The 17,222-nt window shown below is 43.6% G+C and overlaps 2 long non-coding RNA genes across 3 annotated transcripts in view; one reads left to right on the top strand and one right to left on the bottom strand.

Annotated features, from left to right (window-relative positions):
* Positions 1-30: 30 nt before the first annotated feature.
* LOC137475999 (uncharacterized) lies at positions 31-10,279 on the top strand. The gene is made up of 2 exons (XR_011000186.1): positions 31-1,142; positions 8,298-10,279. It is a non-coding gene; the product is annotated as an uncharacterized lncRNA (long non-coding RNA).
* The window catches only part of LOC137475998 (uncharacterized), an 84,085-nt gene continuing 76,728 nt past the window's right edge, over positions 9,866-17,222 (bottom strand). The window contains exons 2-3 of one of the 2 annotated variants that reach the window (XR_011000184.1): positions 12,040-12,126; positions 9,866-11,029 (exon numbers count right to left, since the gene is read on the bottom strand). This is a non-coding gene — a long non-coding RNA (uncharacterized lncRNA). The remainder of the gene's footprint in view (positions 11,030-12,039; positions 12,127-17,222) is intronic. The other variant, XR_011000185.1, reaches the window with a different exon arrangement.

Raw genomic sequence — 17,222 nt, 5'->3', positions numbered from 1 at the left:
AAAAAAAAAAAAAAAAGGTCTCTGCAACACACACATGTTCCCCATTAATTAGGACTGCTGTTAACAACACGTTGCGCCAGAGCTGCCAAGAACTGTCAGAGGAAGGACAGGGAATCCCACAGCGGAGGCTCTGCTGCCTCCCGGGGTCCGCCCGCCCGGCCAGAACCCCGTCCCGGCTCCGCGCTGGGTCAGCCCCCCCGGCAGGCTGGGGGGCAGGGCAGGCAGCCGGGCTGGGGGCAAGGAGAAATGCCCAGCTGCACAGGCAGCCCCTGCTTGAATGTGAATTCCTCCCCCCACACACACACTCCACTTCAGCTACAGACATTTTCCACAGAAATTCTGGCTATGTTCGCTTTTGGTTGAGACTTCGGGACTATTTTTGGCTTTTGTAAAACATACTTAGGGGAGGCGCCTTCTACTTTTATTCACATAAAGGATCCTTATTTTTATGTATTAAGGGACATGGAAAGAGGAGGGGAGGCAGGGTGAGGGGAGAGCTGATTTATGCTTTCATTCAGCTATACAACACCACCACCACAAATCTACATGCAAGCTGCCATTCCTCCTCAGCAGGCTCCAGACACGCTCTTTGCTGTAGCAGAGACCACCCCTAGCATACCAGTTTTCTCAAGCTATCACTGGGATAGAGAGCTGACCGCTGGATTTTAAGCATCTCTCACCTTCTCACCTCCTTGCAGGCACTTCAAGGGCTGGGAGTAGCTTTATCCTCCCCCTATCAGATCCTCTCTTCTCAGCTCCTTCCTGAACTGCTCCCCTCTTTCCAGCTCCCGGAGTGCTGGTCTGGATTCACCAGTCAATGTGACCGAGGTTGCACACTAGACTGACTCATGTTAGGGTTAAAGCAGGGTCCTGAACTATCTTTTCCTCTTTGAACAAATGTAGGAAATAGTGTTGCAACAGTGCAGCAAAGTTCACTGCAGGATCTTGAAGGAGGGGGAAATGATTGCATTTTAAAGTAAAAATTATTTCCCCACACTTGCATACTCACCGTGTCCAAGCAGCCAGGCCATCAGCAGGCATCAAGATGTGCGTTCCAAGTACCCAGTCCAGGATCCCTTGCAAGGACACGAAGGAGGAGAGGCACCAGCTATCCACCAGCAAGTCTCCTTGACTCCTTGGAGGTTGGTGATGATTTGCTTGTTTTGGATCTTCCTTTTTGTACTGTTTAGGAGCAGACAGGGATTAGCCTCTCCACCCTGTCCCACCTCACTGAGTCATCCAAATGTACTCACTGTCTTTAGGCTCTCGATCAGGGCATCCTCAGAAGTTGCACTAGATATGTTGAGTGGCTAATTGAGGAGGATTTTTGCAGCTCTTCTATTGCTGCCTCCACACCAGGCACCTGCTTCAGCCTCACTCAGACCAAGGAACATCTCAGCTACAGGTCTCCATGGCAGGAGCAGCCAGAAAGGGGAAAGCTGAAGACTGCTGTCTTTTCCAGTAGTTGCTTTGCAAATGCCCATGAGCTGGAGGCATTTCTGTACAAACTCCAGCCCTCTGACTGCTGGGATGCAGGACTCTATGGCTGTGTACCTATATCTCACAAGTTGGGCCAAGCAAAGTATCTAAAGCACAAGACCTATCTGTGGTAAAAATGTTGGGATACTAGGATGCATTGCGATTCTCATTCTTCCTTTCAAATCCCTAAAATGCTGCTGTTGGAACTTCAGCCCTGCAGTTTTGTGAGGCTTTATAGCTACAGTGATGCACATGGTCTTATGCCAAAAAAAATTAACTACATATATTTAACTATGTATATTCAACTACATATATTCAACATCATCTCCATCAGTATCATCTGAGGAAATCCTCATAACTGATGTCCAAAGCATGGTGACTTGTTCTTGAAAGAGAAGTCCTTTCAGACAGGCAAGATAACATCCTGGTCTAGATTTTCAACAGCAGGTAGTGGTTTGAGTGGGTTCCCTATTACTTATCCAAAGGACATTATTTTCAGATTACGTTGGGTGCCTTCCTGCTACTAGCTTTCCTCCTAGGCATCTTGAACCAAGAGTGGAAAAAGCCACCAGAATCACAAGGATTTCTGAACTACTGGAGCAGACTGGACATGTTTCTAGGTTGTAATTTAACAGGAACCATTTGACAGTGTGAATAAAGAACCACCAAATCTCAGTGCACTTTGGGAGAGCTCCTCAGATCACCTGGTCAGATGCATGAGAGATAAGGGGAATGTTCAGACTGAATTTCAAAAGGGCACCACAGTGCTGCTTTGTAGAACATACGCTAAGATTTTTGATTAAAATAGTTCAGTTTGGGATAGTTTATATTTTTGAAAATATAAATAATTTCTGTAGAAAGTTAACAATTTTCTCCCTTATATACAACTAATCAATTTATTTAAAAACCTTTTTTTTTCTTTTTAAGAAAAGAGCAACCTATGTGAAAATTTTCAAATATCACTTCAAATACCCCTTCTAATGGCATTTGAAAATCTAGCTTCCCCTTTGGGGCACATTGCAAGAATCAACAATAGTAACAGTTTGATGTCTGCCTTGTTTCAATCCAGCGGGGTGGGGGGAGGGAGGTTTGGCAGAAAGTGTTATTGTCATGTGGGAGTCTCAGAAATGAGTTGTCTCCTGGCTAATATTCTTCCACTGCAATGGTAAGTCAAATAGGCTAGTAGCCACGGCAACAGCACAGAATTCTTAACTATTGCTATGGTTATTTCACATCACTCTGGGGCTACCCCAGTTCATACCGTTATCACTCAAGACATTATTTCATAGTGATTTCATTAATTGAGTGCAATTTGATATATGAATAACACCCACATTCAGTTTAACAGAGGTCATGTTAACTGCACTTCTGCCTGAAAGTGAAGACAAGTCAAGCAAAAACAAAGCTACAGTTTTAAAATAAATACACAGAGACTGACCAGGGTTCATAGGTGCAGACCAGCTGTGTGACATCTCTCCTTTATCTCAACTACAGTACATATCTTCCTAAGGAAGATTTTGGGAAAAAGGTGGTGGCTACAGCATCCCTAACCCCACACCTCTCATGAACCCTGCAAGGAGGGCTGGACTGGGGGAAGGCATGATATGTGAGCAGGCAGTGAGAAAAATACCTGACAAAATTAGGAGCAACAGCCCAACTACCACCTGTAAAAGTCCATCAGCTTCCCGAGTATCAAAATTTGATGTGCATAACTTGAAGAAGTTAAAAAGCATTTCCAGCCCTGAACAGTTTAGGAACACTTCCTGGTCAGATAATTCAAAGAAAGGACAGAGGTAACCACGCCCATAGCTGATGGAGTAACTGGACCATGGACAGAGAAAAAAAACAGAAGCAAAATGACAAAAAGAGCCCAAGTTTCCAGGACACCATATTGCAAAGCCTCAGCATTGATTTACTGGAGCATGACCTCCTGTGTAGTATCAGCAAGACAGCAAATCCATGGCACTTCTTGAAGATGTTTCCAGTCCAAGTTTGTTTTCCTGTCCAATGGCACTGATGCCCAAGAAAGCCACAACACCCCTGAGCTGGTGTTCTGTGCCAGTGCTCCACAGCTGATCAAACAACAGGAGATCCCTGGTTTATCTCCTATGTTCACTTGTATTACCATTTGTTACTCTTCAGAAATGCACACCAGGTTTCCCAAAGCAAACCTTTGGAGGGCTATATGTCCCCCTCCGGTGTCAAGTGATGTAATTTGACTGTAATATCTGGAAAGCAAAAAAAAAAACCCATCCAGCCAACTAAAAAAAAAAAAAAAAAAACCAAAAACCAAAAAAACAATAACAAACAACAGCAAATTCAAAAGGGTTCAAAAGACCCATTTTTCAGAAAATTGAATAATGATGTATTCTGCAAAGAAAAACCCTTTAAAGTGTTTCTGGTTTCAGAAATATTTAAAAAAAACCCAGTGTTCCTATTGCTTTCCAGAGTTATCTGAATTCCTTCAAAAGCCCACTCAAGGTTAAAGAAGAAAAACAATGTTATTCTAATGTTCTAATGGAACAAAGCTTTTTTTTTTTTTTTTTAATTGCAAGATTTGAAATACAGTTGCAAAAGAAGAGCTAGAAAACCAGAAAGATTCAAGTTTAAAGTTTATCTTGTGTTAAGTTTTTGCTCTTTTGTCCCCTGGGTTTTTTTCTGAGGTGCTCCTCCTCCAGAGAGTTGCTTCAAAGAAGCTCTCAAACCACCCCCCCCCCCCCCCCATTTTTTTCTCCACTACTGTTTTATCCTGCAGCCTTGTTTTAGCAGCTTGAGAATATGCAGGGCAGGGATTTTTCCACCTAAGCCCATCATTTTGTTTAGGAAGCCACAGAAACTGCAGCTAGCAGCTCATCACTTTATAAACATCCTAACTGTATGCTCTAGAGATCATTTCTGTGTACAAACAGTTTCAGTCCAGTTTCAGCTACTGCAATTTCTCTGATAACAACTTGCCATGTTTACATCCATCTGAAACATTAAAACCCCCTGGGGAACAGTGTGGGTCCTTGATTATTTATCTGTTTGATCGACCTGAACAACCTACTCGCAGTATTTTCAAAAGGTTGACTTCTCAGCAGCTGGAACACCAGGGGGGTTGGTGTTACTTGTCCTTCTGTCCTCGGCTGCCTAATCTCCCTGCCTGCTCCTTAGTGAAGATGTTAATTCAGAGCAGAGCTGGCAGCGGTCCCCCTGCTGCCCCAGGGGGTTCCTCCTAGCAGTATGCAGGCAGTCATTAGTCTCTGACTATCGTCTGTCAGGCAGTCCAAGCCACTGGGCCCTGTTCAAGCCTAACAGGGATGTCACATCGTGCGAAGTCATGCCATAAAATAACACTAGAAATAACTTAGGTTTGAAATCCCTGAGGGCAGCTACCCCATCAGGCTGGCGGATTAGAACACAACACAACGCTAAAGCACAAATGGTGCTGGGCTCTCCGGCTTGCAGGGGAGGAAAATGGTTTAACACCAAGCAACAGAGGAACAAAAGAAGGGTTTGAGCCAGGTTCAGCTTAAGCCACTTTTATGCACCTAACTGATCTGCCTAATTGAAGGCATCTTCTAAGTAGGAGGCTAACACACCTTAGCTGTCAGGAGGTGGGACAGGTATAGCCAAGGGTCATCTGGGTCCCGGAGTGGGATGAACCGCTTTCTAACAGTGACTACAAGGATCTTGGGGATTTTGTGACAAGGAGGGTGCTAATCAGAGTACTCTAGGCATTCTAATATTTTAGAAAAATAGCTTGCATGTACCACAAGGGCATGCCCATAACCTTCACCGTGCTAGTGCTATGAGGAGGGTCACACATAAAGACATACCCTTTGAGAAGGGAATACATGACAGTAAGAGGAAAACAGGAAAAAAAATGTAACTTTGAACAAGCGTAAAAAAAAAAACCAAACAATAAAATAGCATTTTCCCCTCAAATGAATTTTTCCACAGTCTATAGGGGTTCAAAAGAAAACTGGGCACTCTTGAAAAGGGATTTTCTGGTAGCAAACCATTTCTGTAAAAATGTGGACATAGATCTCCCAGGGATCAGGATGATTCAGTGCTGCTGGAAATAGTAGTTATCTGTAGTGAGATGGCAATATTTTGGTTATTTAGACTTCTGACGAGCATGGATCATTACAAATAGCTTATTATGAAGCATATAAAATGAGGTGGTAACTGGATAACTTGACAACAAATTATTTGCACTATATGTAAGTGCATGACAGTCTATATTGGAAAATGATAAATTACACCATTCATTTGTCCTGAATTCACTGTAATCTCTCAAGGGGGGGAAAATCTAGGTTAAATAATGGGCAACTAAACAGAGACATATGTTCAATGTGCACCACAGATCAGAAAGGCAACAAGACTTTGGAAATCCTGCAACAATAGCTTTCCTCAAGCTGGAGCTGCCAGTTGAAACTGAGAAATGCCGACACTTCTTTTTGCCTGATAAATCCTCTAAAATATCCATCTCTCCTTCCACTCCAATGAGGCATGAAGTTGGTAGCACCACACAGCACTGGAGAAAGCGTTGTGTTGATTTGCATGCTGCCGTGCGTGGCACTGGCAGTTCATCCCCGTTCCGCACATCCCCTGCTGTGACTCCAGCCCTTCATCTGAGGCTGCTCTGCAAACTGCCAAGCACTCATGGGTGGGAGTGCAGGTGTCTGATCACCTCTGATGAAACCATCCGTACCACCCATGTGTGCTTGGGAGGGAAGGGTGTAGAGCTGACCCCTGGAGAAAGAAGGATTTTGCTGCCCATGGAGGCAGCACTAGAGGATGACACTAGAGGCAGATGCCATCCAGATTGTTGGGGAGGCATTGGGAGAGGTGGCTCCTCCAAAAACAACCCAAGCTAATGGAACACCTCACGATTTTCTCTCTCAGTGCCTTCCTGCCATGTGCACCTCTGCAGGCAGAGGGTGGGGTCCAAACGGGAGAAGCACAGGCAGAGGCGGCTGCCCGAGGGGCTGGCTGGCCAGTGGGTGGATGGGGTGAGCCAGCCCTGAGATGCATGCGTGGCTCTGGCCCGGCATTTCGTCTGTGCAGGAGGGGGGCTGGCGGCGGCAGGCGAGCCAAGTCAGAGCATAGCCAAGCGAGAATGTTCTGGCAGCCCTTCCTGGCAGCCTAAGCAAAGTTATTTATCACTTTGTGCATTTTCCTTCTCATCTGTGTACAGCCGGCTCCAATGGCTCAGCTTGCATTTTGCCTTCCAGAGCCAAGCCAGTCCCTTGGCTCTGCTCGGTCTTGGCCGTCCATTCACACCTTCTGTCTCCTCCAGCTCTTCCTGGAGTAGCACAGGACCACAAATTAGGAGTAGGTGTCTATAGCCAGGGAAGAGATCGAAGCATCAGCAACCTGATGGCAAAGAGCACATCTCTCCCAGGGAGGGAGAACACCAAGCTGCTGTTTACTGGGGCTGAGGAGTTGTGCGCAGTTTGTGCTGCTCCCAGGCAGCCTCTGCTGGGGAGCTCCAGTGCCTGCCGGCAGCTATGAGACATTTTCTTTTATTTATTTTAAGGATTGTGCCTTTGCGCTGACTTTTTCCAAATTGGTGGATATAAAAACAGAGAATTCACAGCAAAATTTTCCAGTTCTATGGACTCTCTTCCATTCTGCTGATGAATATTGCTAAAATGTCTAACAAGGGTACCTAAATTGTGCTTGAAAATAATACCCGCTGCATTCGGATATTTACAAGGTTCACATTTGCAGTTGATAAGGGCACACCACACTCTTCTAAACACTGAACGTTGCAAGAACAGATCAATACTAACTCTATTACACCTTGCATCATCAAAAGCCTGGACAATAGTTTCAAGACTTTGCCTAAAGGAAGAACCCCTGAATTTAGGTGTTATTTCTCTCCTCCCCCCTGAACTGCCCCTGCAGTCTTGTCTGGGGCTACTAAATTCAGTGCCAGAGTAACAGCAAGACTGCATTTGACCTTGCCGAGTTTCAGGCATCTGCTGGATGTTACACTCTACAAGATGCTAGATAATTCGCAGTCTCTGCAAGGCCAGATCTTGACTACCTTCTAGCCATCTTGGTCCCAACAGGGCAAAACCTACTGTTCTGATCAGACACTTTTGTTTTTAAATCACTCTGATCAAAGGGTGGAAGGATATAAAACAAGACCAAGTGAGGGTGAAGGGGGCACCTGGTCTGCAGAGGATTCCCATAAGTGCTCATGACAACAAACTGTATTGAACAGCAGCTTCCCATTTTCCTGATTTTCACATCCTGAGAACTTTCCAAAATTGAGCTGCAATTTCTCAGATTTGGTCTCTGCCTGAAGGTAGAAGAGGAAGTTGAGTAAAATCCCTTCAGACCTTCTGAAATGAGGAGAGAATGAAAAATTGCATATTCTTATTGTAAGAAAAATTCTAACCATTTTTTTTCTCTGTAAAAGGCCACATCAAGCTGCTTGGAATTTGAAACTTGGTGTGGCTATAGCTCTCATTACAAACCAGATTCAAAGAAAGCTGAGTTCAATAACTGTCTCTCCCTTGATTTTGCCTGCCTTTGAAGAAGAACCTACAGCTAGGTAAACAAATCGTAGAGAAAATCGTTCAGAACAGTTGTGCCTATTTTCTACTTGGGAGTTGCCTGGGAACAAGCTCAGTTTATTTGCAATGTGTCTAGGGTTTAGATGTATTCACCAAAGCCCAGCTTTGCTCCATCCTCCTCAATTTTTATTTTAGAACCTTGCTCCATGAATAATCTCCTCGAAGAATATATCCACCAGCAGATGAAAGGACATCTTTAGGTAAAGAACTTGTAACTAAATCATTTCTACACCTTTTTTTTTATAGATGGGTCACAAGCGGATGATTTGTCAGTATTATGCATCCCTCGTGCACACCCCAGCGTATCTGAGGTCCTGGAAGCTGTTCACGTTTCAGTGTGCTGCAAGGTAGAGAGCAGTGAAGCCCTTGGTGGATTGAGGACTGACCTCCACACCTCCCTGCAGCTCCAGCTTCATGACTATCCTTTCTCTTAGCATCAGAGCTCAGAGGTCTTTCTTTGTTAAATTCTACTTCAATTTGTTTAATTTTGTTTTCTTGCTGGAAGAGGATTTAGTAAAACAAACAAAACATCTTACCAATGTGCATATTCACAATTAATGACAAAACTCTGAAACAGGAAGGTCATTTCTTGGGGAGGGAGACTGGTATTATTTTGAATGAAGGGAAGAGTGCAAAGATCTTGCAATATTTGCTGTAAATGGGTTGTTATGGTGAACATTCCTGTCAGCAAGTTCATTAGCTCAGAGATCCACGAGTGAACAGAGACCAAAAAATATGTTTAAAAATTCAAGAACAGATTAGTGGACAATATTTTGCAATCTTTGTCTAGCTCTGCTTCTCACTGAGAATTAGTAACTTTACTCCAGGCCAGATTCAAATAGTCTTACTCATGCAGAGCAACACTGTGTTTTATGAGTAACCTCAGTGACATTTAGGGCTGTATTTTGGAATAAGATTGGAATCAGAGAAAGACAGTGGGAGGCATGGCTGAATCACCTTGATTAATAAGTGGAAGATTGTTAGTTTTTTATGTGTCTATATAAATAAACATAATGAGAATAAGGAGGGATGTCTGGATTGACAGGCATGTGAGGGAATTTATAAACATCTTTTTAATATACAGCAGACTCCTTTTTTAACAGAAAAGGACAACACCCAAAAGTTATTTAATATCAGGAAAAGAGGAATTCACACCTTCAGAAACAATAGAAGATCAAGCCATTTTGTGGGTTTTACTCTCAACAGTTCTGGCTGTTGCCTGTGATATTACATAAGGTCTACACTGCTCTCCATAGAAGTGATGGATGAAGTTTTCAGAGCTGCCCAAATGTCTTGAAAGCATGTGGTCCATTTTCCTAAATAATAGGGTCCTTGGGATTCTAAATCCCATTGAATTTCAGCACTTCTGGGAATGGTCTCATTCACTTCTAAATCAGTATGCATTTTCCAGTTTGTTATGCTCCCCCTCCCCATTTCATTTTATCTCGGGACTCCAGCCATCACCATACATCAATAACAAGATCGTCAGAGGGCAGGATTAAAAAGGAAAGCACCATTGTGCCCGACTGCTCTGTCAAAATGCCTCCAAGATCCATCACAAGCTTCTGACATTACCAGTGAGCGAGGAAGGAGCCAATTCAAAGCTCGCTGATGTAAAGGAAAAGTCCACTCATTTCTATGGATTTCAGTGAGGCTTGGATCAGGCCCTGGAAGAATAAGGATGACATAAAAATAACATGACATCTGCCAGATTCACCAATATGCTCTGATGTTTTGCCCGGCTCAGTGATGCAAAGCAGATGGGAAGCACTGACAATCCTGGCCCTCTTCAATCAGTTACTCCGTCTCTCAGATTAGTTTTCATCAGGCGTTTTACTCACGACATAAATACATTTATCTCGTCAGTGCTTCTGCAAGAGTATTTCAGAAGAAAAATCACCGCATTTTAACTTTATCAAAGAAAAGGTTTCCGTATTTTATCACTTGGTGACTACCAATTTTCAGCAAGGTTTCTAAGAAGTTTATTATGGAGCCTGTGAATTTTGCTGTACTTATGCAGGGCTTGTAATTAGTGGAGTTCAGCTGTCTTTTTCTTCCATACCACTTTGGCCCAAGCAGCATGCACAATTGTGCCATTTGACTGTTGCACCATCGAACGGGGCATTGGAACAAATATTCTGCAAAGTACAAAGCTTACCTTTAAGATCAAGCCCATGCTTAAATGCCATCAAATCTATCATAAATAAATACATGTACAGTTCACTGAATCAGTGTCAGAAAATCCATTTAAAAGAAAGTAGCTCCCTTTGAAAATTACCCCAGTGTCTCCAACTTCTCCTACCCTATTGCTACACAAAAAGGAGGTAAATTTTTTGGGAAATACTTACACATGATGAGTTTGTGCACTCAGTGCCTCAAAGAAAAAGAAATGGTATTGCCCTGTCTAACATTATGTGCCAGGAACAAGCAATAAAGATGTAATTCAGGCTGAGCTTTCAGTATGCATGATTATAATAAATATAGGCATTAATAGACATTAAAAGTTGCTGAATGACTAGGAACCTGAGTAGATTGGATGACGTCCCTCAAAATGAAATAATCTATATTTGGCTGGTAATTCATTTCTTCCGGGATGCTTTCTGCTTGACTCTGCATATATTCCTCATTGCAGAAATAACTTGGGCAATTGCAGTCTGGCTCCAGCCTCAAGCCAGCCAGCCCGGGAGCGAGCATTAGTGCTGAAAGACAAGATCCGAGTTCCATATTCCCACCAGACACTTCTCCATGAAAATGTCCCAAACTATTCGGATAACAGCTGCCGTGCTGCTCAGAGCCTGCTCCCTGGCATAAGGACTTGACCACAATCACAACACATAAGGGTCGAATTGGCCGCAAGTGTGAGAGCCATCCTGCCCTTCTGCACCCATATTTCACGGGCTTTCCCAGAGCATGTCCTGTTCCTCAGAGCTGAGGGTGGCTTAGGGTGTCTCTGCCCTGGAGTGACAATCTGCTGCCGGCTGTAGCACATCCACCGGTTTTGCCTGCAGCGCCATAGTGCTTGAGCACACAAAGGGAGGAGGGACAACATAGAAATGCACAACATCAGGCACAATGCTCAAGCCTGGGTTACCTCGTTTTAGGTAACTTTAGGTAACTTTACAATGATCACTCACATTTTAGAGGTGAAGACCAGACTGCAGAAGGATGAATAAGGCACTGAGACAAACCTGCAACACACACTTTGGCCAAACAACTTACAGTGAAACTCTATTCCTGGCTGCAGCAAAGATCCTGCTGACTTACCAAGGAAAACAATTAACCCTGTGTGCCCAAATTCTTCCTCTGGAAAGGAAGGCTTGCTTGTCATATATCACTTGTCATCTCTCTGGACTGTAAATGATTCAAGGCAGGAACTGTCTCTGTATGAGGACAGTACTGTCAAGTCCTGGCCACAGGCAAAGTGCTACACTCTTCTTCCTTCAGACTGAACTGCGATTTTGCCATGTCTAATTTTGTCTTATTGCTCCTAACATTATAGTTTATAGCTTTGCCACTCTTTCTCTCTCTTCCATTCTGTTTATTTGCAGAAAGGAAGAAATGCCACAGAATAATGGGTTTATGCTGCTACATAAAGGCTAATCCAGAGTCAAGATATTACTGGAACAAATACACAAATTATTAGTGAGACAGAGACAAAATGTTTATTTTCCTGTTGGGCATAGTGATGATGAGATCTTGTCCTATCACAGTGCATTTGTACTCTGCTACACCAGTACCACACCTACACCAAATCAACCAGTGGCAGTTCTGATCCCTAGTCTTTTGGGCAGATTTGAAAGTCCTAGTCTTGGATATTTCATACATGATGCAAAGCAGGTGAAAAAAAATGTTTGAAATACAATGGAGCTGCCTTTAATGAGCCACTAGAGTGTCCCTTTAGTACACGAACAGTAGACAATTGGCAAGGGCCCAGGATGGAGTAGCTCTGTGTAAGTTAACAGCATTGTTACTAACTCTAGGAACTCACCAGTCCTCAGGGCATCCGGTGATTTCCCATCTGATCTACAGAAATCTCCCTTGTGGCTTCCACTGTGACTGGTCCCACTCCTGGGCACTATGGAGAAACAAGAAAAGCTTCAGAAAAACATCCCTATGTGACCACTACGCTGTGATTTGTGCTCAATTTGATAGCAAGTCCTCAGCCTCAGAGGTCTCATTTTCTCCTGCTTCATCCCCTAGCCCAGCCATACGTATCTATCTTGTTTATTTTTTGGAGGCAGAATATATTTTTCATGTCTTGAGTGACCTTGGGTGAAACAGTCTTCCTCCAAGTTTTCCCCATCCAGACAGGACTATAAAACAACTGCCCCATTTTCCACAATGACTCTGCCCAACAGCAAGTAAAGCACAATCAGGAAATTATTCAAAAAGTCTCAGAAACAGTCACTGGAGTAGATTTCACAGGCAGCAATGTCAAGACTGTAAAACATGTTTGATGGAGCATTTTACACTGCTTTAAATTTGGAATTCTTTGGAGAGCGTCTGAGGGTTTTTCAAGAAACAAACACAACCTTCGTCCGCCATGCACATACACATACACACAAAAAGCTCCTTCATGGAATGAGAAGCTGGCATCCTGGGGCTCTGACCTCAGCTCACTCCTCAACTTTATCAATCACATTATATAATCAGTGTAGACTGAACAGCATTGGAAAATGAGTTGGGCTGGGTTTTTCTTTCTCTTTTTTTTTTTTTTTCCCTCTCCCCTCTATCTAGTGCACCCACGAAAGAGAGCCTGTAGCTCAGACATGGCTTAGGAAGGATCTAATGAGAGTTCTTACCTCACTAAAATGAGGTACTGTGGTGGTATCTTAATAGGAGGTTTGGAGAGTTCCTTCCCCCAGGGCAGATTCTCAGAATATTTTGAGGTTGTCTCTTTGGAACTGAAAATGAAAGGTAGCTTTGCTGCTTCACAGATTCTTTGCATCCTTTCCTCTCAGTAATCAAGTGAGAGGTAAAACCACCAAGCAGGATAAAAGGGACAGTCCAAGGTACAATAGCACAACCTGGCAAGAGTGTCAGTGCATCAGTGTAGTGCCTTGGAAAGCACTGTCCCCCCAGATCCTACAGCTGGGAAAAGCCAGCCCCAGCAGTTCCACTTTCACCTCTGGCCCCCTGGAGTTACCAAACCCAAACCACCACACTCCTTGCTGGAGAATCCAGCAGCCAAATGTCCTTTCTCTATCTCCACGACATTTTCTCAGAAAAACCAAAATAAATTGGCTGCAGACAAGAGATGTTTGAGAGTAATTTTCACAGCTCACCCTCACTTCATCCTTCCGCTGCACATCCATCCACAGCCACTTTGAAGCCTTCCTAAACCTCATCACTCAACTTCCTTGGCTTTCCACACTCACAGCTTGGTACAACATTTCCCACGCACTCTCCCCTCACTCCAAAACCACACTTTAGTTGAAGTTCAGTGCTCAAGCCTTGTCAATGGCAAGGAGACTAATCACATCACAGCATTCAATGCTTCATTAGCAGCTTTCCCAAACCAGGGATCCCCTTCACTAGGAGCAAAAATGCTTACGGTTTTAATCTGGTGACAGCTGCCCCAAATTATGTACTGCTGTATTAAAACTAACTGCAGGTTGATTTCTCTGCTTAACTCAACTCACCACACATTAACACACAAGTTGACAGCCAATACTTAGAATGTGCCCTGTCTGCAAAGCCACCACTGTAACTGTCAGTGTGGGCAGCTGGAGTGTTGCTTGCTGCAGAGCAACACAAACCTCTAGCAATCCTACTTAGATCTTGTAGTTTATCTTACACTTGGAGATACTGCAGACAATATTCATGATTACTGCAGACAAAATCATAGTCAAAACTTCACTTAAAATCTCCAAAAATCCAGATCTTTATTATGTGTCAAAGAAGTTTGTCTAATTCCATTGATTTTAAACACATTCTTTGTTACTTCCTCTCAGCTGGAAGCAGATACATAGAGGGAAAACTCCTTCTGATATACTCACAGCCTGACCCCAGTAGTTCTTACAAGTTTTCCAATTTCTGTTCTGCATCAAAGTCATGTATTATCCACGAGCCATTGGCAGGGAGAGAACCCAAGACTTTGAGCAATAAAACCACAGGGCTGGGGTTTTTTTGCTATTGAAGTTAAAGGGCTCCAAATTGGGGTAAATCCTTACAGATTCCTCTAGGTGCTAGAAGTGAAAACCTGAACCACTAATGATACTTTCGACTAGAGGGAAGCCTGATGTATTTAATGAATACATCAATAAGTTCAGTCACTATATTACAGCAGTCATCCTTAGTAGAAAATGGACTTTGCACTCAGGTCACCGGGAGCAGTCCAAGGTCATGCACACGTATCAAATTGGAGCCTTAAACCACACACAGTTCCTGTGAGGTTGCACTACTGTCATCATTCTGTAAGTAAGAAAAGGCAAGTATACAACTGCAATTGCAGTTTTGGATATATTTCTCTGGATCAAGGTGAAATATCCAGCCTTTCAATTGAGTTTATTGTCACAAATCCCCAGCAAAGTGGCCTTTCTGCTTGGTGTTTTTGAATTCTTTCCATCTTTGCTTACTCTGTGGCCTCCCAGCAATACCCTCTTCGCTCCCAGCACAGCACCCATTTCTGGCAGCTGCTCTGTCTGCACCACCAGGCCACCAAGTCCCCTGCTGCCAGCAGAGAGCCAATGAACAGTCACCCAGCTGAGAACCTGCTCAGCGCCAGGGGGACCTAAGCCCCTTTCTCAGGTCTGCCATTTCCCTCTCCCTCTCTTCCAACTGGACCTCTGTTCTTCAGCTGTATGGACCAGATAGTCCTTCATTTCTCCTGATTTTTACAGTGCCCATCAAGGTGACAAACTCTTCTATTCCCTACTGTTGTATAGCAGAGGATGAAATGGAATTTTAATGTCAGCTGGAGCCCCTTGGTGCTATTAATAAAAACAACGATAATAACAAGGGAGGTTTGTAAATTAGCAACCCTTGCTACAAACAGTGATACACCCAATTTAGCACAAATCATTGCAGGCTCTTGCCTGCTTAGTGGCTATTTTAATCACTGGTGACTAACGCCTGTGAGGGCTATTCCAGGGTTTGACGTGTCTTAAACACAAGAAAATAGGGAAATCTTGAAGAGAGAGAGAAAAGAGATGAGAGGAAGAGGGCAAGAAAAGGAATTGGCCAAAGCCAAAGGTTCATCACCAAAAAGCGTTCAGCTCATACCACCCATTTTGCTGCAATTGCTACTGCATTTGCTGGGGTCACTGACCAATTCCTCCTCTGAATAACAGCATCATTTCTCTTCTTTTGGTGCAAATCTAAGAAAAACAGTCATGCTCTGGAACACAAACAAAGGCTACCTGTCCCTTCCTTGGTTATGGAAATGGGGGTCAGCCTTTTTATTTTCAAAGGGGGCAGAGCTGGAATGCTCCCTGGCACACCACCAAAAAGGAAATATCTGCTTAAATATTTGACAGGAAGAGAAAAAAAGAGAAGAGAGGAAACAAAGCAAAGGGGGATGGGGAGAGGGAATTTTTATTTCATGCAGAGGAAAAGGGATGCATGGCAAAGGAAGCCATAGCTCACCTCTGCTGGGCTGTACTGAGCTTCACCTTCAGGAAGTGAGCACCTTTTCCTTACACCACTCCACTTATTTTTCTCCATCCTAGCTCTCTAAAGACTAAAGAGCTTTTCCTAGTTGAGGAAAATTGAACAAAAAGCCACCGAGCACCACGTCCCTCAGCTAGACATGTGTGTTTACCTAAGACACACTTATCTTTTTTCTGTGGTAGGTCAAGCCTTACAAGCACTTGGACTCACCTGACAACTTCCAGATCACATTAAGCAGCACTTCAGAGAAAAAATAAAACAAAACAAAACAGAAAAAACAACTTTCTGAAAACATTTTGGAAAAAAAAAGAAAAGAATTTTGAAAAAAATAAAATTGCAGGGAACAAAAAAGACATTTTTCAGAGCTAAAGGGTAAGACAGTGTTTGATAATGCAAATGATCAAAGTCAGGATTTGGCCAACATCATCCAACCATAATTATTTATGTGAAGGCCATCAAAATCAATAAACTGTTTGGATTATCCACAGCTTTTCTGGACAACCTGTTCCCATGCCTCACCACCCTCATTGTAAAGATTTTTTTCCTAAGATCTGATTTAAATCTACCCTCTTTCAGTTTAAAACCTTTACTCCTCATAATTCTCCCTGACATAGAGTTCCTCCCCATTTTTCCTGTAGATCTCCTTTTGGTATTGGAAGGTTGCTATCAAGTTCCCCCAGAGGCTTATCTTTCCTTCTCCAGGCTAAATAACCCCAACTCTCTCGACCTGTCATCAGAGGAGAGGTGCTACAGCACTCTGGTCATCTTCATGGCCTCCTCTGGACTCACTCCAACAGGTCCATGTCTTTCTTACACTGGGGACCTGAGAGCTGAACACAATGGTAACAAGTGGTAACTCACGAGAGCAGAGTAGAGAGGGGAATAACCTCCCCTGACCTGCTGGCCACAATGCTTTTAATGTAGCCCAGGATGCTTTCTTGGCTGGAAGCGCACATGGCCAGCTAATGTCCAGGTTTTCATCCACCAGCACCTCCAAGTCCTTCTCTGCAGGGCTGCTCACAATCCACTCATTGCCCTGTCCAGGCATTGTCTGGGATTGTCTTGGTCCAGATGCAGGATCTTATGCTTGGCCTTGCTGAACTTCATGAGGTTCACATAAGCCCAGGTTTCTAATCTCTCAAGGTGACTCTGGAGGGCATTCCTTCCCTCTAAAATATCAGTAGGTGATAGCTTGGTGTCATCAAAGATGACAAAAAAGGGGGTCCAAGTCTTCTGCTTTCTTTGGTGTACTCCATCTGACTGACCAGCACCATAAAATTGTTTTACTCAGGTCATGCCTGAATAGAAAGCCACCCCTGAGTACCCAACACCATTTCCTTCAGTACCTGCTGATTTCACAGCAGCTGAGGAACTCCATGATTTCTCCAGGGCTCAGGGGGTAGAGATACAGCAAAGTAAAAAGTCTGGAAGACAAGTATTGCAAACAGTGGGACAAGAGTTCAAAAAATGCAGCATTCTGTTCCTGTTCTTTGACAGCTAATGTGCACTTTAACTTTTAAACAGAAGATGTGGGGAGACTGGCTCAAATCCTCCAGTTTG

This window comes from Anomalospiza imberbis, chromosome 6 (genome assembly GCF_031753505.1).
Source record: "Anomalospiza imberbis isolate Cuckoo-Finch-1a 21T00152 chromosome 6, ASM3175350v1, whole genome shotgun sequence".
Classification (NCBI taxonomy): domain Eukaryota; kingdom Metazoa; phylum Chordata; class Aves; order Passeriformes; family Viduidae; genus Anomalospiza; species Anomalospiza imberbis.
Note: the sequence above shows the minus strand (reverse complement) of the source record. Positions and strands in the feature narration are given on the sequence as shown.